The sequence below is a fragment of the Cupressus sempervirens genome, chromosome 1 (assembly GCF_028749045.1).
Source record: "Cupressus sempervirens isolate cs-2001-9-10 chromosome 1, ASM2874904v1, whole genome shotgun sequence".
NCBI classification, from domain to species: domain Eukaryota; kingdom Viridiplantae; phylum Streptophyta; class Pinopsida; order Cupressales; family Cupressaceae; genus Cupressus; species Cupressus sempervirens.
The window spans coordinates 72312251-72336962 of record NC_143118.1 but is presented as its reverse complement, the minus strand read 5'-3'; positions in this window follow the sequence as shown (position 1 = coordinate 72336962).

The window sequence follows — 24712 nt, the reverse complement described above, 5'->3', positions numbered from 1 at the left end:
GTATGGATTTTGTTCTTGGATTGCCGAGGACACAAAGGGGTAATGACTCAGTATTTGTGGTGGTTGATAGGTTCTCCAAAATGGCACATTTCATTCCATGCCACAAAACTCATGATGTTGTCCATATTACAGACTTGTTTTTCAAAGAGGTGGTAAGACTACATGATCTTCCAAGGAGAATAGTTTCTAACAGAGATACTAAATTTGTGGGGTATTTTTAGAGGACATTGTGGAAAAAGTTGAGAACAAACTTGAAATTTAGTTCCACGCATCACCCACAAACTGACAGCCAAACAGAAGTGGTAAATAGAAGTCTGGGCAATTTGTTGAGATGTTTAGTTGGGGAGAAGCCCAAGGGATGGGATTTGATTCTATCACAAGTAGAGTTTTCTTAAAATAACTCTATAAATAGGAGTACTGGAAAATCACCATTCCAAAATGTATATGGGAATAGCCCAAGGACTGCACCAAAATTGAGGAAGATAGAACAAGGGGAGAGGACAAGTGTTGAAGCTGAGGAATTTGCTGAACATATCAAGCATCTACATGAGGAGGTTCAAGCACACATTACCTAGATGAATCAAGAGTATAAAGCTAGGGCTTATCAAAAGAGAAGACATAAGGAATTCCAAGTAGGGGATCTAGTCATGGTGCACTTACGAAAAGAAAGATTTCTAGCCGGTACTTACAACAAGCTGAAAATGAAGAAATTTGGCCCCTGCAAAATTTTGAAGAAACATGACTTAAGAAATGCATATGAAGTGGAGCTACTAGATGGTATTCACATTTCTCCCATTTTTGACATTGCAGATTTAACAGAGTATCATGATGATGGTGCAGATGAGGAGCTGGTGTTAGAGCCCTGTCCAATTCCTACTTCTAAGAAGGAGGAGATAGAAGACATTCTAGACCATCATGTGGGTAGGAGTACCAGAAATTGGCAGTATGAAGAGTATTTGGTCAAATGGAAAGGATGACCAATCAAGGACTCAACTTGGATTTCAGCAGCTGAGGTTTCCCATTTGGGATTTCCTCTACCATTCATGAAGTGACAGGGTCACTTTTCAATCTACCCTGGGTGTCTGATGCAGGAGCATCCAGAGGTATAAGGGCAATCCTGTGTCACCCAAAAAAATGTACTTAGACTTAGTTTTTGTTTCATGTGTTTTCATTTTTGGATACCCATTTGGGTCAAATAAAGGTTCCATCTCTCACAGTTCCACTATCAGTGTGCTAGAAAATCTTGAAAAAATAGGAGCATGTAATTGGGCCATCATTTTGGTAAACTAGAAGGTGTGAATTGGCTAGATGAATGTAATTGTGATTTAGAGCATTCCAGAAAAAAGAATCAGGTCAAAAGGCCCCACAGTTTGAAACTTATTACAGTTTTTTGAGTTTTGGAGACCTCCTAAGATTGCTTCAAAGTTAGGTTAGGGGCATTAAATGACTTCGAAAAGGGTCAAAAAATGGGGGACGAGAAAATCTCCTCCATAGGGCTATAAAGCGCTTCGTGATCTTTTCAAAAATGTAAACGGTTTGTCAATCGGAGCTACGGTTCAAAAGTTATGCCCCCCAAAAGTTCGGTTACCATTTCTGGATTCTTCTAGATTTGTGCCGACTTCTACCGCCGCTTCCGGAACCTTCTTTTTGGTCGGTGGATGCCGACTAGCACTTTCTAGAATGTACTCCTAGTCCTTAACCATCCAGGGTCTATTTAAGGATATTTCTAGCATTGTAAAAGGCAGTTCGGAGTGGAGTTTGAGAGGAGGTACTGAAAGGAGAAATTATCTCCAGATTTATGCTATTGTAAGCCCTTAGGGCATGTTTTGAAGTTTATTTTCCTGTACTGTTTGTACTAGCTTATTTTCTCAGTTAATATAATTTTTCCTTTTCTGTTGTGTCCATTTTGTTCTTGGGTTTTGTCCCCATCACACATGTTTTGGTTTACTAAAATCACATAGTTGAATTAAGTGTAGAGGTTTCCAATTTTCATTTCAAGTATTCTAAGAGTAATCATTTGACCTACAATTCAACCCGTCTGTTTCCCCGATAATATTCTAAGAATAACTTAAGGATAAATATTTTACTCATTAAACTGATCATCATTGACCCTTAATTAAATTGTTCTCTTCATTTAGCTAAGATCCATGTTGCTAATTGAATAACTCTTCAACTTTTCAAGGATCATTATTCGTTACATTATAAGAGAGCCAATTATCAATCTTCGAATAAGAAGATTATAATTTTATTAAATCAATCAATTAACATAGGTACACCATCCATGACCTATTAACATTCTAATAGTTCTCAATTAAATATTACTGTCTCACTATTAAAATATCTAAGGTCATTATTCAAGTCATGAGAGTATGACTTGTCAACTTCGATATACATACATCACAACTTTGCTAGAGGAATCGATATTAGCATATCAATTAAAACTTTATTACATAACTTAATTATTAATTAAATCTAATTAACTCTAATTAATTTAATTAATAATTACATATCCATGGCAATGTTCCAATTAATATCAGTTGACTAATGACTACTATAATTTGTAAGTTAAAAGTAAACTATAAATCAAATCTCTATTATACATATTCATAGTTCAATAATAATAACTTGTTAATATTTAATAACAAGCTATTTACTGGTAATATTAATAAAGCTATAATGACCACATTCGTCACTCTTTAAAAGTATACTAATGTTTTCTTAACAACCCGTATTATTGATAATCAACTATACTCCATTTCATTAACATTTGAGTTGATAATAATTTAATAGCTAATAACAAGTTATATTAAAATAAATCTATGATGGTATATTCTTCATTATTTTGCTAACAACAATGTCACTAGTAGTTGAATATAACTTCCTTAAGATACATTCCCATTATACGAGTCATTAAGATAAATAAATAATCAAATAAATAATTTATAATTTCCTTCATGCACCTCAAAGACAATAATTTATCTAAAATAATCTTTAATGATTCTAAATATAATAATCGCCAACCTAATTTCATTCATGATAACATGAATTCATTTCCATTATATTTTTTTTTCATTTTAAAATATTCTTAGTAACCTTAATTAGAATAAATTCTAATTAAATGTTTTGATTAATTTAAAACTATATTATCTATTTAAAATCTTACATATTTAAAATTTCATTCACATTATATATATACTAATAATTAATATACAACCATTATTAATCTATATATATACACATACATACATACATACATATATATATATATATATATATATATATATATATATAATCAACTTTTAACATCATAAAAAAATCGAACTAAAATTTGATTTCAAACATCATTTACAAAATGTAACAACCAATATATATTAATATTTTAAATCTTATCATAAACAAACTCCTTAAAAATTTAATACATTGAAATCAAATTTCAACAAAGCACCTGTAAAGTTTTTAAGTGATTATTAAATCACTGTGCGATATTATATATGTCGTGCGGTCGCTCGTACCCTCTCTCTGCAGTTGAGTACACTGCGATCACAGTGCTAACATAGGGATAACCACCGGATGGAAACAGTAAGAGGGAGGTGGGTGCGGTGGGTGTAAACCCCACCTACCCCAAAATATAAGTTGACATATATATATATATATATATATATATATATATATATATATATATATATATATATATATATATATATATGTATATATATACATGTATGTATATACATGTATGTATATACATACATGTATGTATATACATATATGTATATATATACATGTATGTATATATATACATATATGTATATGTATATGTATATATATGTATATGTAGATGTATACATATATGTATATGTACATATATACATATATACATATATGTATATGTACATATATATATATATATATATGTACATATATATATATATATGTACATATATATATATATATATATATATATATATATATATATATATATATATATATATATATATATATGTTTATGGAACACGGTTTTAAATAGCATTTTTCAATAATGCTTCATGCGATACAAAATTGATAAATCTCCACTGCGATTAATATTGATAATTTCATATCAAACTATTATATTTACATATATATATGTATATATGTATATATATATATATGTGTGTGTATAAATATGTATGTATATGTATGTATATATATATATATATATATATATACACACGTAGTTTGTTAATATGCATTTTAGTATTTAGCATTGTAAATACATAAATATATGTATATATGCATTCCTATATTTTTATAAAAGTATTCAGATTCTATATATTTAAAAAGAGAACACATATATAACTTTTAAGAGCTTTCAAATTCCTTAAATTAAGAATTTTCCCTTTAAAATAATTGTTTTCCAAACCTATCCATTAATCCATCCAATAGGTTTAACTATAAATTTGAAAACATCATTTCTCAAATTGATTCTAATTCGAACCCAAACCCGATTCAGATCTAATTCTTTCTCATTTGGATCTAGGGTTTTCTATTGTTTTCTTTGCAACCAAATAAAATCTCTAGATTCCAATTCAAATTACAGATTCAATCATGGAGAAGATTCAAACACATATAACAGGCACAATCAAGACAGGAAGAGAAAGAGCGCAAATAGATTATGTGATTATCACGAGTGCACCTAGACACTGATGCTAATTTTCCATGCCTCAGAAGTCCATAGAAAATCCCTTCCTTCTCCAACATTTGCAATTCCTCCAAGATCCATGCCAACCAAAAATTCCTACATGACTAGAAGTACTTGAAGAAGCACAAGAGCATGTAGAATCATATGAGCATGTAGAAGCATATGAGCTTCTCAAATTCATGTAAGCTTTGAAGCTTGTCCAAACTAACTAGGAGAGCCTCTATTTAAAGGCCTCTAAGATGCATCTAGAATGTCTCTAAAAACAACTAGAAGATAAGCATGACAACCAAGCATGAGTCTTCTCCAACCTTCTAGATGAGTCATAAGGTTGTAGACACCATGTGCTCAAATAATATGCTAACTCCTAAGTGTAGACAACTAGTGCATTCTTAGAGTGCAAACTCCTATGTTGTCTACATGACAACTCCCGAGAATTTGCAAACTCCTATGTGAGAAAATAATGCACAATAATTAATTTAATATTTAATTTACTCTTTTCAATTTAATTTATTTATTAAATCTCATGCACTAACTTTAATATCTCCACTTATTTAACCTTAATATATTTATATTTTAATCACATGAAATCTAGAATCTTTTAATAATTTTAATATATTTTTCACTTTTAAATTTCATTTTCAAAACTTAATTGATAAATATTTATTTATTTAAATAAATATTATCACATTCCAACTTTAAAATTATAACTTTTATCTTCAAATTTAATTACTTTATTTAATTAATTTCCCAATTAATTAAATAAAATAAATATTAAAATATCATATTAATTTTTCACTAAATTAAATCATTAATTAAATGTTTTAATTAGGCTTAATTAATAGAAAATACTCCAAAGACTCACAAAGGTAAAATACGAAAATCCATCATAGCCAAAATACATACAAAATCAAACCAAGGGTTTATATCACGAATTACGTTATCCAACATATTCAAAGGGTACTCAACTCAGATACTTGTCCTAATTTTCAATTAGGACAAATGGCTGAAAGGGTTGGGATTTGGACTTGAGAATTTATGTCCCCTCTCTTATCATTTCGATAATGTGATAGGGTACGCTCATCAATTCAAGGAAGTCGATACCCAATACCTGCAACCTGCATAAAAACCATGCATGTACAAGCGCAATATATACTAACTAAATAGGCAATGGTAGAAAGTGGTGCATCGTGTAAATCTTGACTAGCAGGTGACTACGACTCCCTTCCTTAACCACATCAGACACATCATACATAAGAACAAACATGCACACCATACACATGCAAGTATGGGGTGAGTATCCATAAGAAAAAACATATAATAAACTATCTTACTAATCAATAACTAAAAATAATGTAATAATCATCATGCATACATGAAATGTAAAGTATCACATATCAACTGAATCCATAGCACAATATCTTATAGTCTCAAAACAATGCTGCTAACTGTCAACATAAAACTAGCCCCAAAAGAGCTCAACAATGACAACAAAAATGTGACCTAGGGGTAGGCACTACATTGTCACTATCTAACTAGGCTCATCATGATTCTATCTCTATTAAGAGATACAACCCAAACATCATAAACCACTTCTTAGGTACTCTATCTACACATTGTCCTCTATAACTCTTGAATAACTTTCAATGTCTTTGATTCTCTAGATGGTTACTTGTCCACTTCATCAAGATACAATTTAGAACGTATCCTTAATTATGTTTGACTTAATCATCAATATACAACCTATACAACCTTGTTCTATGCCTGCTATTCTACCACTCTTTGCAAAAACAATACTATGTTAACATCAATGACAAACACGGTCATGAATGTAACATATCAATCATGCTAACTATAATATCCCAAAATTGGCTCATTGCCATTACCACCAATTCTCGTCTATTTCAATAAATCCTAAGTCCTATGTCACTAGGCAATTCTTATTCTGATACTCACTACTTGACTTAATTGTCAAATGCAGAAAACCCTAAATCTGCATTCATCCTACTATTTATTTAATTCCTAAATTATTGACTCATATTAGTCACATCAAACCTATTGATTAGGATTTAATTTAATTTAAAGTATTTATACTTAATTAAATTAAATTATCACCCAATACTAATGTACTAAGGGATTAAATTTATTTTATTTAATAACTATGCTTACTTTAATTAATTGAATGTGATTATTCAAAGAAATAGAAAAGGTATTTGTGAGTTTGTATCTCACCTATTAAATTAAATAATATCTTCAAAATTATCTCTTCAGTTCTAAATGGAAACTCTGAGTGAACTACTTCTTGAAAATGGAATCAGTCTAGTTAACTTGCTCTCACACTTATGACAAGTTTAGTTAACTACTCATCACACTTAGATTTGAAACAGTTCACTCCACCTGCACAAGGAAGTTTCCATCTTAACTGAATCTTCTATCTAATCCTAACCGTTCATCAAGGTTGATCTTGACCATTGATTCATTCCTAAATTCTATTTAAGAGACTCCTAATTCCTCATTATAGGGGTTGAATTGAATTGATATTGAATCTCTGCTAAATTGTGCACTCACTTTGAAACTCATTATTTTCATAAGCTTTCATTTCTTAGATTAAGAATCATTTTAGCATGCATACATAGAGTCTAGCTTATTTTATATGTTCTTACCTTAAATTCATATCTCATTGAGAATAATTGCATTCATATAAACTTAATTACATTCAAACCCTTCATTTTAGAATGGTCTGGTTGCCTGCACCTCAAATCAAAGAGCATAAATAGGAAAAATTGTTCTAGATAGAAGGCAATGGGTCACACTTCAAACCTCTTGGATGAACTATCCAATGTTCATTCTAGGATGAATCTACAAGTAAGGACCATGTTGAAGTGTTTGTGAGGTTCAAAGGCCCACAAATTCATGCATACAGTACCTAAACCAAAGAACAAGAATGTGAATGGAACAAAGTGGGTAATCAAAAATAAGATGAATGAGAAACGTGAATTCATAAGGAACAAGGCAAGACTATTTTGTAAGGGATATGCACAAAAATAAGGAATTGACTATGGATTGAACTTTTCTCCAGTTGCAAGGTTGGAAGGAGTAAGAACTTTTCCTACATATGCTTCTTTAAAATGTTTAAAATTTTATCAAATGAATGTGAAGTTTTCATTTCTAAATGGAACACTAGAAGAGGAAGTCTATATTGAACAACCTCAAGGATTTGTTGAACCTAGCAATAAAAATATGGCATGTAAGTTACACAAATCTTTGTATGGTTTAAAGAATGACCCTAGAGCTTGGTATGAACAGTTGCATACTTATTTGAAAAAAGATTGGTTTTGCGAGAACTAATGATAATGAAAATTTGCATTTGAAGTTTGAATCTAAGAGCAAGGTATTGTTAGCTAAAAAATTTGTTGATGATATTATATTTGGAGGAAAAGAATCATATTGTAAGACTTTTGCAAATGAAATTCAAAGAAAGAGGTTGAGATGTTAATTTATATATTACTCAATCAAATTATGTCAAGGAGATACTAAGAAATTTTGGTATAGAAGATTCAAGACCAGTTAGAACACCTATGACCATTGGAAATAAATTTTCAAACAATGATGATTCTACCAAGGTAAATTAGGCATTGTAAATATCAATGGTTGGAGAATTACAATATGTTTTTCGCAACACACCTGACATTGTGTTAGTAGTTGGAATACTTGTAAGCCTTTTTGCTAATCTTAAGGAGAATCACATGATGGATATGAATAGAATAATGAGATATCTAAAAGGGATAGAAGAGTATGGATTATGGTACAAGAAGAATGATATATTTTAGTTTAAAGTATATATAGATTTTGATTTGGCTAGAAATGTTGATGACAAAAAAAGAACTAGTAGAGGCACTTTCTTTTTATGAAAGATGCTGATTTTAGCAGAACAATATTTCACAATCAATAGTAGAAGCTGAGTATGTTGTTCTAGTAGTAAAAGGTTCAAATATTACTAGATCAAACAATTATTGAAATGCATGAAGGAAGAGATTATTGAACCTATAGTAATCTATTATGATAATGCAAGTGCAAGAAACATTTCAAAGAATAGTGTGATGCATACAACAAAAAAACATATTGAGATCAAGTATCATTATTTGATAGAGTTATGAAAGATAAATTAGTGAATTTTGAATATGTGAACACAAAGGAGCAAATAGCTGACATATTCACTAAGGAACTACCTAAAGAAGTACATGTATACTTAAGAGGAAAATTATGGGTCATTCCCCTATCTAAAACAAACTGAGAAGAGATATAGCATTACATCAAATGTTTCTATTAGAACATCTTACATGTTGATGCAAGAGATCACACTTTAGGATCTTCCTAAAGGTCAGAAGTGATGTGAAGTAGTGAGAAGAGATCAAACATAAGTTCTTGCTTGGTGATTGATGAAGCAAATCTAAAGATTAGTACTAGATGATATTTGCATGAAAATAAAGATGCTTGACAGTTATCTTGATATGGTGACTAAAATGTCTTCAGAATTTTTGTCAAAAACAAAGAGAAAGTTATGAAAACAAGTGAAAAAGTAGGAGAGATTTTTAAGATGGACAAGCAGAGTATTCTCTAGTTAGCATACAAATGTTGTGTATGGTAGTTACCATTTCTATCAATGAGAGGGAGATAAATAGAGTATGTGTTGAACTAATTGAGGGAGCGTATCTGAGAATGCATTCAATAAGAATCAAAAAGATAAAAAGAAAAAGAGAGAACACAAAAATAGAGGGAGTTGAGTAGTGAAACACTTGAGGTATTGGTTACTTTTTGATTACATTGTGGCTTATAAGACGTTAATTTTTTATTGTGTTGTCATCAATGTCAAAGAGGGACATTATTGAAACTATAAATATGGAACAATTCATGTATTGTTATTGATGTCAAATCTTGCTATTAAGACATTTATGAACAATGTAGAGTTCAATATCATTTTATTGATGAAGAGGATTTGAAAAAAACAGATCCTGAGACAATGTATTGAAAGGTTGAGTTGATATTTAAAATTTTGATGGAATTACAATGGGAACTTGATCAGTAAGTACTTGACAAGATAATGTGTTGTGTTTTAATTGCAATAAGAAAGGAAGAAAGATCAGTGGAGAAGAAAAAGAGTTGTGAACCAACTTAGTATCTAAAGTAGAAGATTAAGGATCTCAAGCATTACCTAGAAAAAATAGTGTTGGCCAAGTATTAGTATTAGCCAAGTGACTGAGAATGTCAAGTGATAGAAATGATTGAGTTTCATAGTGTAAACCAAGAAATATAGTTTAGTGATGACCAAGTGATCTAGTGTTGATCGAGAAACAAAATGTAGTTATGATTGAGTGTCAACAAACTAACAGTTTGAGAAAGAATCAAGCTTTGTATCCGACATAGTTGAATCCTCAAATTAAGAAAAATGTATTGATGATAAGGATTGATGAGCTAGATTATTTAATTAATGGAAAGGATTAGTTGAGTGATCAAAGGCTAAGATTTGAGGGAAACCTCTAGAATTCTCAAGAAGGAAGAAGAAGAATTGAAGATGGCTAGATTCATTGAATTTTTTGAATCTAATCATAACCCTAAGATCTATGGCTATGTTTAACAGAAAAAAATATTTAAGATACCTATTTAAGGATGCAAATGAGATTTTTTTTAGAGCTGTTAGACTAGGATTTTTGAAGAAAAGTGGAGTACAAACTTGCAAAGAAGAAATGCAAAGTTTGTGATGTGGGATATTGCTTGAAGAGTTACAAAGCATATTTGAGGTGTTTAGAGAGATGGAGTCTAGTCAATAAACCAAATCAATTGAATTGATACCTTAATATACAAAGTGAGTTGTATGTTATTAGATTAAACCTACCAACTACTTTCTAATCATTATGGTAGTACTAAAACACTTTGATTAAGGTTGAACCTAATAGTCATTTGTAAATCCTTTAACAAGGTGATATTCTAAGGGAATGTCCTAAAGACCTCTAACAAGGCCACTCCTAAAAGGTTGATAATAATACTTTAATAGGGTTAACCCTAATAGATTATTTTGTAACCATAATAGGGTTGGATTGTAACTGAGCTCACTTCAAAAGACTAAAAATTGGTAGCATGTTACTTGGTGGTTTTTCTCAAATTGGTTTCCACATTAAATACTAGTGTCAAACATTTGTGTGGATGTTTGTTATGTTAGGATTAACTTCAAATAGAAATAAAAATTACATGTAAATATAACCAATATCAAAAAATAATAGATTGCATAGAAGAGAACACAAGACACCAAGATTTAATGTGGTTCACTCAATCCCTGGGCTACATCCATCAACAACAAGTCCAATATTATTATCATCTAGTGATTACAATCGACAATCCCTTATAGCTTAATATTGTTGCAAGAAGCTACAATATCACCATTACATTATGAAATCCCTAACCCTAAGCCTTTTTATACTAGATTTTGCCACTTACAAAATTAGGGATAGAATAAGTTATCCAATATGAAAAATAGTAGTCAACACCTTTTACAATATAACATCATTTTTGGCTTTGGGGGAACTATCCTAAAAAACCCCATGGGGGAATTGCCCCTAGACCCCACCTTGTACTATGACAGGGAGTGCACCTAGGGTATTGCCCTAGGACCCCGTAGGGGCATTGCCCCTTGACCTTGTCTTGGGGGAACTACTCCCAAATCCCTATAGAAATAATATAGGGAGAAAATTGCACCAAATAAACCTCTAAGTCTAATTAGGCTCCACATCACAACAATCTCCCACTTGGAGACTAATCGGGCTCCACAATAATAACCTCCCACTTGGAGACTAATCATAGCACTACTAAATTTGTAGCTCCCACTAGAATATCAAACCACCCTAGACTCTATTGTTCTTTTATTCTGTTTAGTCTAAAAGACCAACTGAAGCTAAAGAGGAATTCAGATTCTCCTTTGTCACTACCTTTGTGAACATATCCACTGGATTGGTATCTATATGTATCTTGTCCAGTTTTAACTATCCATCATCCAAAACTAACTGAATGAAATGGTACCACAACTATATGTGTTTTGTATTTGAATGTAGAGCATAATTCTTCACAAAATAAATGGCACTCTAATTATCTATAAACAAATAATTATGCCTCTATGAGTCTCCCAATTCTTCCATGAAGAATTGAAGCCGTATAATCTCCTTGGCTACCTCTTTAGTAGCAACATACTCTATCTCTATAGTGGATAAAGCATTAATCTTCTATAACCTAGAAATCTAGCTCGCTACTACTCCACCAATAGTAAATACATAACCTTTAGTACTTACCTAGTATCAATATCCCCTACCAAATCTGAGTCAACATAGCCATATAAATAACTAGTAGAGCCCTTAAAGTGTAAATACTTATTAGATGTTCTTCTTAAATATCTAAGAATCCATTTGACTACATTTTGATTGTCAATTCTTGGATGACTTGTATAACTACTAACAACTCCCACTACATGTGCAATATATGGACTTGTACATACCATAGCATACATCAAATTTCTTACAGTTGAATCATAAGGTACCTTGGACATCTTTTTCTCCTCTTCATGTTTCTTTGGACACATCTCCTTAGTCAACTTCACATGACCAAGTAAAGTTGTGCACACAGCTTTAGCATTCTCCATAGAGAAACAATGCAACACCTTTGCAATATAATCAGCTTGAGATAATGTCAATTTCATGTTCTTCCTATCTTTATAAATCTTCATACCAAGGATTTATTTTTCTTTCCCCAAATCCTTGATAGAAAATGCATGTGTTAACTAGCGTTTCAGCCCCTTAATGTGATCCATGTAAGACCCACCTACAAGCATATCATCAACATATATACATAAAATAATGTAGATATCATCATCTGACCTCTTAAAGTAAACATAATGATATTAATGACACCTACTATAGCCATAGTCATGCATAAAACGATGAAATTTTAGATACCATTTTTTGAGGTGCTTGCTTCAAGCAATATAAAAATTTCTTTAATCTACACACTATATTCTCCTTATCTTTAACCTCAAATCCCTTGGTTGTGCCATATATATCTCTTCATCCAAATCACCATGAAGAAAGGTTGTTTTAACATCAAGCTACTCCAAATACAAATCTTTAGTAGCTACAATACTTAAAATAGTGCAAATAGAAGTCATTTTAACAATAGGAGAAAATATCTCATCAAAATCAATGCTTTTTTTCTATGAAAATCCTTTTACAACTAACCTAGTTTTAAATATTTTCTTACCTCCATCCTCTTCTTTTAACCTATAAACCCATTTATTCTATAAAGCCCTTTTACTTGTAGGAAACTTGCATAGTTCCCATGTCTTATTTTTTAGAAAAGAGTCCATTTTGTATTTCATTTCAAACTCCAACTAAATCTTTTTATTCACCTGCATAGCTTCATCATAACATCCAAGTTCACTAGCATCAGTTTATAATATATAATACAAGGAAAGAGAAATTTTTTTTGGATGTCTACTTAGCCTTGTTGACCATCTAATATTCACTAGGCTATGTGGTATTTATTGTTGTGGTTGTTGCAGATCATGAGTAATTAGTGGAACATCATTTTTTGGAGTATCATCTAGGACTACATAATTATTGTCTTTCATCTCATGGTTATGCAACTAATCTTTGTACAACACTTTCTTATTGAATATGACATCCTTGCTTCTTAAAATTTTATGATTTTTAAAATTGCAAAGCCTAAAACCAAATTCATTAATGATGTATCCAACTAATACACATTTCTTTGGCTTAGCTTCTAGCTTGGTTCTATTTTTCAGAATCTATATGAGAAAATGCTTCACAATTGAAGGTTTTGAGAAAAGAATAACTCACCTTCTTACCAATCTATGCTTTCTTTAGAATACCATAGCCCAAAGGAGAAAAAGGACCTCTATTAATAAAATATAAACAATATTGATAGCCTCCACCCATATGTTTAAGGACAACCCTACATGCAACCTCATGCTTCTTATACACTCCATTATAGTCCTATTCATGTGTTTAGTCATTACATTTTCCTATGGAGTCCTTGGAATAGTTTTATGTCTACAAATACCATTAGTGGAGCAATAATCCCCAAATTCATACCTTCAATACTCACCATCATTATTAGATCTGAGACATTTTAATTTCTTCCCAGTCTCATTTTCAACAAAGTATTTCCATTTTTAAAAGTTTGAAATACATTAGATTTCTATCTAAGGAAATAAGCTCATACTTTTCTAGTTGCATCATCAATAGATGTAACATGATAATGAGAGCCACGAAGTGAAGATACCTGAGCTGGTCTACATACATCTATATGCACAAGCTCTAATCTCTCACTTTTCGTTTCCTTCCCAGTCTTCACAAAACTCACTCTCTTTTATTTTTGATGCACACAACTTTCACTAAAATCTATATTAACACATTTTAGACCTGGTAAAACTTTCTTTGAATGAAGTACTTTCATACCTTTCTCACTCATGCATCTAATTCTATGGTGCCATAGCATTGTATCAAAATTTACAATAGTTGTTTGTTCTCCTTGCTCAATTATAACAACTATTCCTAAACATTCATTTTTCTCTAAAATAATCAAAGTAGAAGGAACAATATGACCTATACAAAGATATAAGGTGCCTATTTTGACACATTTTTCTACTACAAGAAAACCTTTTGAAACTTTTCAATTTTTATCATTAAAAGTAACTACAAAACCCTCATCACTGAGTTGCACTACTGAAATTAAGTTCCTACTAAGCCTTAGAACATGTCTTACCTCATGTAGTAGCCAATGATTACCATTCTAGAAGTTAATCTTAACTTTTTCCTTTCCAACAATCTAATAGAGTTCATTATCCCCCAAATAAATAAGCTCAAAATCCCCCTGGACATAACCAATAAAATAACCTCTATGAGGTGTAGCATGAAATGAAGCTCCAAAATCTAAAACCCATGAATCATCAATACTTTCTAAATAAAGAAGCAAATCATCCTCTTTGACTTTTTTACTTACCATATTTTCCTCCTTGTTCCCTTGTGGTTTATCTCCTTCATTGTTCTTTGAAGTCCAACAATCTTTCTTCTTATGCCCTAGTTTACCACAGTACCAGCAATCTCTTGGTCCTTTGGATTGAGACCTCTTCTCCTTTGACTTCCCCCTTGATTTCCCATGATTTTTAGAATTATTTCCTCTCTCAGTCATTTTGCATCTACTTTATGCATTCAAATAATGTTCTACTATAGATCCACTTGAGGTTTTCCTACAAGTTTCCTCACTCAAAATAACACTAAACACATCATCAAATTTTAGGGTATTAGATCCAAAAATAGAATTACTTACAACCATTACCAAGCCATTTCAACTTTCAGAAAAAGAACACAAAATCAAGAGAACCCTAATTTCTTCATCAAAATTAATGCCCACAAAAGATAACTAACTAGTAATAGTATTAATCTCATTTAAATGATTCATAATAGATCCACCTTCTATCATCTTCATATTAAATAAATTCTCCATGAGAAATACCTTATTTGAAGCGGAGGGCTTTTCATACAGTTTTGCTAGGGTTTGCATTAAATCTTTTGTCATCTTCATTTTGTAATAGTAAATTTCACTAATGGTGCCAAGCTTAATCAAATGCTCCCAAGTGCCTTCCTATCTAAAATCTCCCAGTCCTCATCTGTCATAATTTCTTGCTTCTTTATTTTCCTTCCAATGGCTTCATAAGTCCTTCTAATAAAGATAGTCCTCAATTTTTATCTTCCATAACTAAAAGTTCTACCCATTAAACTTCTCCACCTTCATCTTACCCTCATTTTCCATTGCTCCAACTCAACTGTAAGACCTTCCTATAGAGGATCACTAAAAAAATAAATGAAAATGGTCTAGCTAAAAAATAAATGACAATTGTTTGGCTCTTATTCCACTTGTTAGGATTAATTGTAGACAAAAATAATAGTTACATGCAAATATAACCAATATCAGAAAATAATAGATCGCATAGAACAGAACACAAGAGATCAAGATTTAACATGGTTCACCCAATCCTTTGGCTATGTCCACCAACAAAAAGTCCAATATTATTATTATCCAATGATTACAATTTGAAATTCATTATAGCTCAATACTGCCACAAGAAGCAAGAATATTAGTATTACATTATGAAATCCCTAACCCTAAGTATTTTTATACAAGCTTTTGTCAATTATAAAATTAGGGCTAGAATAAGTAGTCCAAAAGGAAAAGTAGTAGTGGATGCCTTTTAGAGTATAAGGTCATTTTTGGCATTGCCCCAGGACCCTATAGGGGCATTGCCCCTTGAACCTATCTTGGGAGTACTACCCCCAAACCCCTATAGAAACAATATGGAGAGAAAACTGTGTCAAGTAAACCTTCGAGTCTGATTAGGCTCCACATCACAACATGTTACGTGTTTGTACTACTTGCTATTTTTAATTTTTAATTTTATTGTTAACTATTATATTATTATGCTAGTCAGCACATACTACACAAAAAGTAAGATGGAATGAATAAGTTTAATGATGATGAACAATTTTATTTCATGAGTTTGATTAAGTTTTCTACAGTTGTTAAAAAATATTTTTATACATCTAGACCTAAGAATAACCAATCCCCCCCTAGTTATTTTAAATATTCTAAAAAGAACTTGTATTGGTTTATTATAACTAACTTTAATATAGAGTTTAATTTAATAGATAAATCCATTACAATTATTATTATAAAAGTTGCAATTTGTTTGCATTACATTGAAGAAAAATTTCTAAAATAAAAAAGCATGCTAATGAAAGCTACTAAACACTTTAGAAACAACACATACAAATGAATCTGGTATATTCACATTATTTAGCAACAATGATTTCATTTTAAAATGTTTATGTTTTTTATTATAAAAAGTAACGAGAGGGTATTGACTCATTTTACAAACAATAGGCACTAGAAATTATTAAATAACATATTAACAACACCCAATACAAGACATCTAGAAAAAATATCAACTAAGGTCTACCTGACGAACCTTGGTCTACATGGCTAAGGATCAACATGGAACAAGCCCCTTTGCTAGTTGTATTCTTAAACTAAAAATAAGAATAAAAAATCTAGGTGAGCCCTTCAAAACTAACAAAAGCCACCCAGTCACAAGAAGAAAAGAAATAAAGAGGAGGAGAAAAACTCATCCTCAAAAGGCCTAGAAACCAACCTCAAGAAATAGGTAGCTTGTTCTTCTTTGACCCTTAGAGCTATAGGTCCACAACTAATAGAACCACCAATTTAGGGTAGAATTCCCAAAAATATTTTTCCCCTCTACAAATTCCCTTCCCACCTTAATCGATAACAGATCTACCACAATAGAAGAAGGGGGAGAAAAGATCATCAAACCAATGTTGGGGGAGAGAAAATTCAAAACATCAATGCTATATCTAATGGTAGCCCAACAAACTTCCCCTTTAATAAAGATTACCTGCACCACCAAAATCACAAGAATGAACTCCACCTCTATATGATTAAATTTCATTGTCTAAATCATTAAGGAAGAAACCAATGGACTCCAAGTCCATCACTTTGAAGGAACACCCCAAACCCATAAGAGAAAAATAATAGAGCCTATCCTCCTATCATAACCTCCTTCCAGCTTAATAAAAATAAATTCCACCTCAATAGGGATAGTGGGGATGAAGAGAATTCCCAAAAAGGCCTTTTTTCAAAAACCACCCCACATTCTAAGCATCAACATTATGAGTAAGAAATCCCACTATAAGAAACACCCACACAACATATCACCACCTCAATAGGTGATATCACCACTTCAATAAGATTTGTGCATTGAATAGAAAGATATATGAAACATTTCTCAAACCATAAAACTAGCCAAAGGTGCCTTTGAAACCAAATTTGATACTTCATCTCTATAGAAATTACAACCACCTGGCACCCAAAAGGAAGGCTCAAAAATAGAGCTCACTTAAAACCCTAGAAAAATGCATCTAAAAAATCATGAAAATAACCAAAGATTGATAAGAAGGAAGAATGGAAAGATCCATAATTGCCAACAACTAAAAAACCATAGAGCCCCCAAATCTGGCAAACAGAAGAAAAAAACACTAGACATCACAATTAGGGGCAAAATTATGGCTTCTCAAATTTAAAAGAAAAAAATTTAGGAAAGGTCCCACATTGTTCCAAGGGAACACCAAGAACTCTAGAGCAAACCACTATAACACAAAAGAGCCCCCAAATCTTGTAGACCTAGAAGCAAAACACCATTGGACGTAGCATAAAGGGATAAAACTATGGCTCCCCAAACAAAAAGACACTATCAAGGAAGGTCCCCCACATATCTAAGGGAACACCAACAACTCTATAGAAAAACCTCCCTCTACTAAGAGATGTCTAGGAGAAGTAAACATCCTGTGGGCCAAAAAGCCCTAGGAAAAAATAAATAGCCCCCCATCCCCATAGAAAACACTACTTCCAAAACATAACAGAACCAAGGAAGTTTTGTTAGAGTAATTGGATATTTTTTAATTAACTCTAGTCTTCTTAAGCTAAAATTTAGGCATCTAATAATTAATTCTTTTATTAATTATTATGATGCTACCTAGGTTAGAACTTTTTAGGGTTCTGATCTCTTTTATAGGGATGATCTCTCTTTGTAATTATTAATTGATTAACTTTCAATAATAGCAATCTCTCTTTTTTCTCATCAAGAATGTCTCATCTATGGATCTAGGAATTCCAGCTTGTGTAACTTTTTCTTCTCTCTTTCTATGACAAGTGTTTGCATGCAAGTGATTCTTGGGAGTTGTGGAGTTGATCTTTCATCACATCCAACATGGTATTAGAGCTTCAAAACTTCATGTCCCTATTATGTTTGTGAGAGATTTGGCATTGGTTTTTAGATCTAAGCTTTCAACATTTTTTTATTAGATCTATGGTCACTAATTTTTGAGGCACTTTAAGAAAAAATAGATATCATCATTGAGTTTAGACAACTCAAAATTCCTCATTTCCATATAAAATATTAACTATTTAAATGTTGTTGAAATCTGAGGCAAAAAAAATTTACCAAGTTGTTTTTAGCTTAGGCTTAAAAATAAAGATAGTGATATTCTCTATCCAATTTTTCTTTTTAAGAAATGGAAATATTTGTTTTACCACAAAAACCTGCTACAATTTTTACTTTACAAAAGGTGCATGCCTTTTCTATGGAAAAGAGAGCACAATTTTAAAAATTTTGGGGAGAGGCATTATTTCAAAGGCCCAATCTTTTTTTTGGTACAACCCATGCTAGATTTTTTGGTGGGCCCACACCTATTCTTTGATCACTGCACCCATCTACATGTCATACTTGGATGCATTTTTTTCTTTATGGGAGTACCTTCCATCTTAGAAATCAATGGCCTCAACCACTAACTAGGCACTTTTTTGGAACTGCCACGCATTGTGATGAGCTCAATTTTTGAGACCTGTCTGATCTTTGCACCATGAACTTAACACTCAACCCCTTATTTATGGGCCATCCAAGCAATATCGTCATGTATATTTCTTGGCACCACTAATTAACAATTTTTTTTTGAAAGGCTTATTTGATGAAGAGTTTTGTTTGGGTGGGACCTGCTCCATACCTCCATGTTCAATGCAAGTTTTTTTTTTTTTTTTTTTCTACTCTAAGATTGCACATTTGTGGGAAGGGGATATTGGGAGGCTCTTGCTCCTCTATCACTTGTATGCACCCTCCATGCACCCTTTCATTGGTGAGTTTTGTTAATTGGTGATTTTTGAGTTTTTTGGGATGATTTGGCAATGCTTCTTACACCCATGCACTCTTTGTCCTATCGAGCTACCATCTGGCCTACTCATTGACTATTGTTGATTCAAATTTCTAACTAGCCCCTATGTGAGTGCTCTAACCTATGTGGCTCTTGGATCTTTACCACTTACTATTATCCAAGCTACTCAATGCATATTACTGGTTAACACATTCAATGTATTTTTTGGATATTGATTTGCTGGTAGTGATTGGTGGTCTTCACATCATCACTATTTGGGGTTGGGTAACTTGCGTGAATTGAAGGAAGGATTGCACTTTTTTTTGGGCCCACCATCCTTTTATTGTGTCATTACAAGCACATGTGATTTTTTTTGGTGGTTTTTATTTATGAGCCACAAAATTTAGGTTCTATAATGTCCTTGTTGCTTGTCCCATCAATGTCAATTTGGGTGGCTTGTGCCATGGGCCTTGGATCCCATGTTACTTCTTTGGTAATGATTTGGCACCTTATGCCAAAAAAATTGGCAGGCCTTGAACATGTTTTTCTAAGAGGGATCTTTAGCTAGCTCCTTTCTATCCACATGGTGTCCAACAAACACATCAACAGTGACTTCAATGAGTGTTGTACATGTCATGTTGATATTGTGAATGGGTTGACATGAATTTTTGGGGTGGCTTCAGCTGATTTGATTGATTTTTTTAGCATGCATTGTGGATATCTTAGTGGTTGGTTGGTAGTTTTGCATATAAATTTATTGGTGATTTAAACCCAACAATTTTGGCTGACTTATTTGGTGGTTATTTCTCCTTTATCAACATTTTTTTCCCAATTTATGGAGGCTTTTTCCATCACATATTTATTGGTCACCAAATTGTTACTCTAGCACTGGCTCTTTTACCAACAACATTGGTTATTTCATCTTTGTCTTGTTTTTGGCAATCAAATATTTATTTTCTAGTAGGGGTCATTTTTTAGGCAATTTTTGCCTCAACAGTCTTTTGACCATCAAATTTGGGCTTGTCACTTGTTGATGTCAATGTCATATCAGTACTGCATCAACAATTTTCTCACCTCTTCTAGCTTTATTTAGACCTACTTGAAAAAATTTCCTCATATCTTGGGTATACAAAATTCATTTTTTGCAAACAAGATATTATTAGAAAGATGGTTCTGAGGCTATCACTGTGGTATAGTTAGTGTTTAGTTTTGATGCTTTTTTATTGTTTTTTTAACTATTAATATTTGGAGTACTATTGTGCACTCTAAAAGACATATCTTGAGCATCTAATCTCTGATTTGGGAATTCTTTATATCATTGAAAAGTTTCTAATCTCTTTCTAGTGATGCTAATTTTTTTTCTAGATTCTGCTCTAGGAACATTCTATTTATTCTTTTGTATTTATGCATTCTGGTGGATATCTTAGTTGTTTTAGGTCTGAGTATCAATTTTGTTACTTTAGATGAATCGTCATGACTTATACTATCTATTGTATTAGTCTTATGTCTCTTCTAGTCTATTTAGACATCATTTGTATGCATTCTTGCAAACACACTAAGATAAAGTGTTATATTGCATCTATATTTTCATTGTAATAGTTTTGCCTTGTTTTTCCTTTTGATTAGAGAAGTTTCATCTGAGGGCACTCATGTAGATTATTGCATTCTTGGGACTCATTATATCATGTGCCTTATTGTACATCCACTACTCTTGAATAAAGTGCCATGGGGAGTTGATATTTTTCCTTTTTTTTCTACCTTCCTTTGTCTAGTGATCTTCCCTTCTGTAACATTAGCCTCATGACGTGTCTGAGATTGATCACCTCAGTATACACATATGTACTCTTTTCTGCATCTTGATCATGGTTCTTTGACATGCAGTTCTTTTGGCCCACTTTTCTAGATGCATGTCACTTCTCCCTCGCTTGCATTGAGGGAGGTTCTTCTATTGTTTCTCATGCTTCCTTGGTTTGATGGAGTAACCTATGTATTTAGTTTTTTTTCCTATGTACTAGGCAAATGCATTGGCTGGGTACCTATGCATTTTGGTGAGATGGATCATTTACCATATAGACACTCCTTTTTTTTTTATCTTACTTTGCTTATAGCCTTCCTTGTTTGGTTGATTAGATCTTTAGGTTCTAGTGTTTCATGTCATCTATATCTTCAAGTTTAGTTGTTTGCCTTTGTGTGCCTCCTAATTGGATGCAAATTATAGTCTTCTCTACCTAGTCAAGTTCTATTTCAGTGGAGGTTCTTTAGATTGGCATTTATTTTTGACAAAGTTTTGCAGCTTCTACATGCTTTAGCGGTGTTCTTCATGGTCATCTTTTGTTCCTATCTTCTAGGACATTCCCTAGTTTGGAGGTTTCTTTAGTCCTTCACTAGCTTCTTTTTAGCATTATTTCCATCTCCTTTGGAGTAGGGTTTCTCCCATTTGGTATTCTCTAATTCTCCACTTTACAGAGATTTAGTTGTGCTTGGGTACCTCATTAAGCTTTGTTTGTTGAGACCCAAATCTCTTTCAGTAGTAGTTTTCAGGTGTTTAGCTAATCCCTAAGTTTATCTTAAGGGGGGTGTTAGAATAATTAGATATTTTCTAATTAACTCTAGTCTACTTATTCTAAACTTTAGATATCTAATAATTAATTTTTTTATTAATTATTATGATGCAACCTAGATTAAACCTTTTTAGGGTTTTGATCTCCTTTATAAGGATGATCTCTCTTTGTAATTATTAATTGATTCACTTTTAGTAATAGAAATCTCTCTTTTTTTATCATCAAGAATGTCCCATCTATGGTCTAGAAATTATAGCCTCCCTAGCTTTTGCTTCTCTCTTTTTGTGACAAGTGTTTGCATGTAGGTGATTCTTGGGAGTTGTGGGGTTGATCTTTCATCAACTTCAATAGATGCAAGGATGGGAATGAACCTTTAACCATCTAGCTCATCATCTTTGGACTCCTCATTATCACTATTGTTGACCTCCTCTATGCAAGAAACCTTAGTCACATGTAGAGAAAACCCCGCACTCCTTTTCATTTGGTTTGGAAAAATAAAATGATTATTTTTATTTGTAATCTTCTCCTTCATAAGTTATAAAAAAAAAATTTCTTGTGGAAACCAAAAAGACAAAATACCTTTGTAGCTTGTTATTATGTATTATTCATTTACATACATAATAATAATAATCACTTAACTACAAGTGATTAGAATAGTATAGCCTATGAAAAATACTAAAAAGTTTTTGAAATGCTTATATACATAATGACATCAACTATAATGACTTCATTCCTTCTAGTTTAAATATTGTAATAATTGGACAACATTGTACAATGTGATTTGATTTGTCATTCTCATAATGTTGTGAAGATATTCAATATAATATTAAGACATAAATGTCCAAAGGTCTAATTTATTAATTTAAAATTAAATAACTTAGAATTTATTCTATCTTAATTAAATCATAAAAAATGAAATAAATAAATTTAAATGATTATGAATAAATAAATTTTTGAAAGTAAAACAATTTGTGTAATTTATTAAAGAAAAAATAGTATATTTTACAACTATATTTATTTTTATTAATTTTTCAATTTTAATTAGTTATCTTTGAAATCTATTTGTTTTGATTGATATTTAACTATATAATTTTATTATTTTTATACTTTTAGAACTTCACACTTTTGTACTATATACTTTTTTTTTAAATAGCATTTTTATGTATAATGTAAAGTTTAATTTTATAATATAATACATTTATTATTGTCTTTATTATATAGTGACATAAAATTGATGTATATATTGAGTGGGAGGTAACCTAGTTTTAAACACTCATTAGAATAAATGAATGTTTTTGAAATAAAAAGCGACAAAAAACAAGAGGGTTATCCCTTACAACCAAAATGCTAGTAACCAGCACATCACCAATAGAGACCAACAGAGAACACTACATAAGTAAAAACATACTAAAGTTCAACTTAGCCACAAAAATACTATGCAAGTAACTAACTAGCATACTACTATGAACAAAAACAACTAAACTATAGTAGAAGTCTATAATGTTTGTTGTACTACTTAAGTTCATCATATAAACTATTAGCACAACTAGGCCGACCCAAGTTTGAGCAATAGCTAGATACCAAAAAAAAAAGTAACAACAAATTAACATAAAACAACTTGGATCCTGTTGGTGTTTGAAAATGCTGGAGGGTTTTCAATTATCCCACTGAGAAAGTGACACATCTAGGGGCAGCTAATTCCCATTTTCAAACATGCCATTTCTAACAATAGGCCAACTATAAGGCTACACTCCTCCTGCACTTTAGGCTCTGCAAAACCTAGGTGGGTATACCTATAGATTCTTTATATGGTACCAGTTATCAAAGCATACACTAAATCTAATGTAAAGCAGATTTTACCCTTATATCTCCTAGTAACTCATGAAATGACACAGATCTACAGTAGCTAAATGCAAATGTAGGATATTCGCAAGTTGAGTGAGGGTTAAACATTTAAGTCCTTCAACATAAAATAAAAAGAACGTTTGATTAATAATGTTGATTTCAAGAAACCCTCAAATATGCAGCAGTAAGACACTAATGATCCTGTAGCTAATCAGTGCCTAATCCATTGGGCAAATCCATGAATCAAATGCATACATATGGATATCTAAAACTTACTCGATCTTCAGATATATGATCTATCTATTTAACTTGTAAATAGACATCTATACTCAATCTAAACCTCATTCTTACAAGATATCCCCCTTAGTAAACTTGCAACCCTATTGATTTACTGAAGCATTTACACAACCCTTTGAGTTATAACCAACAATAAAACATCATAGAGCCTTAAGGGACTGCAACTACGATCTCGGCTCTTTGTTCAAAGACCATAAAACATTGAAGCTTACTAAGAAAGGAGACAAGATTCAAGATGAAACTGATGAATTCTAGTTGTTATTTGTATTAATTTCTTTGAAACAATACAGCCATATGCATGAAATGAAAATACAGAGATACCTAACATATCAGAACTTGCTGTATTAACCATCCTACTGCTATTCATAAAAGAGAAATTTGTTGATGAATGTACGCTATCACAGTATGGGAACACATCAAAATTGGATCCAACACCTGGTATCTCAATAGTGATTGGTTTTTCTCGAAAGATTGGAACCCCTCAAATGACAAAA